The sequence below is a fragment of the Enhydra lutris genome, unplaced genomic scaffold (assembly GCF_002288905.1).
Source record: "Enhydra lutris kenyoni isolate GAN:26980312 unplaced genomic scaffold, ASM228890v2 scaffoldscaffold33, whole genome shotgun sequence".
Classification (NCBI taxonomy): domain Eukaryota; kingdom Metazoa; phylum Chordata; class Mammalia; order Carnivora; family Mustelidae; genus Enhydra; species Enhydra lutris.
The window spans coordinates 3,065,128-3,065,416 of record NW_019154117.1 but is presented as its reverse complement, the minus strand read 5'-3'; the positions used below and the strand labels follow the sequence as shown (position 1 = coordinate 3,065,416).

General features: G+C 59.5%; 1 protein-coding gene across 3 annotated transcripts in view; it reads left to right on the top strand.

Moving 5' to 3' along the window:
- The window catches only part of LOC111153583 (protein tyrosine phosphatase domain containing 1), a 44,596-nt gene that overhangs the window by 33,530 nt on the left and 10,777 nt on the right, over positions 1-289 (top strand). The window lies entirely within an intron of this gene.

Sequence of the window (289 nt, the reverse complement as noted above, 5' to 3'; positions counted from 1 at the left end):
CATTCCTCATCCCCTTACCACACTCTCTCCCTCACCACTCTCTCTCTCCCTCATCCCCTCACCTCCTCTTACTCCCTCATCCCCTCACCACACACTCTCCCCCAGCCCCTCACCACACTCTCTCCCTCAACACTCTCCCTCATCCCCCTCATCCCTGCTCACTTCCTCATCCTCTCGCCACACTCTCCCTCATCCCCCCACCCACACTCATTCCTCATCCCCTTACCACACTCTCTCCCTCATCCCCCTCACCCCTGCTCACTTCCTCATCCTCTCGCCACACTCTCCC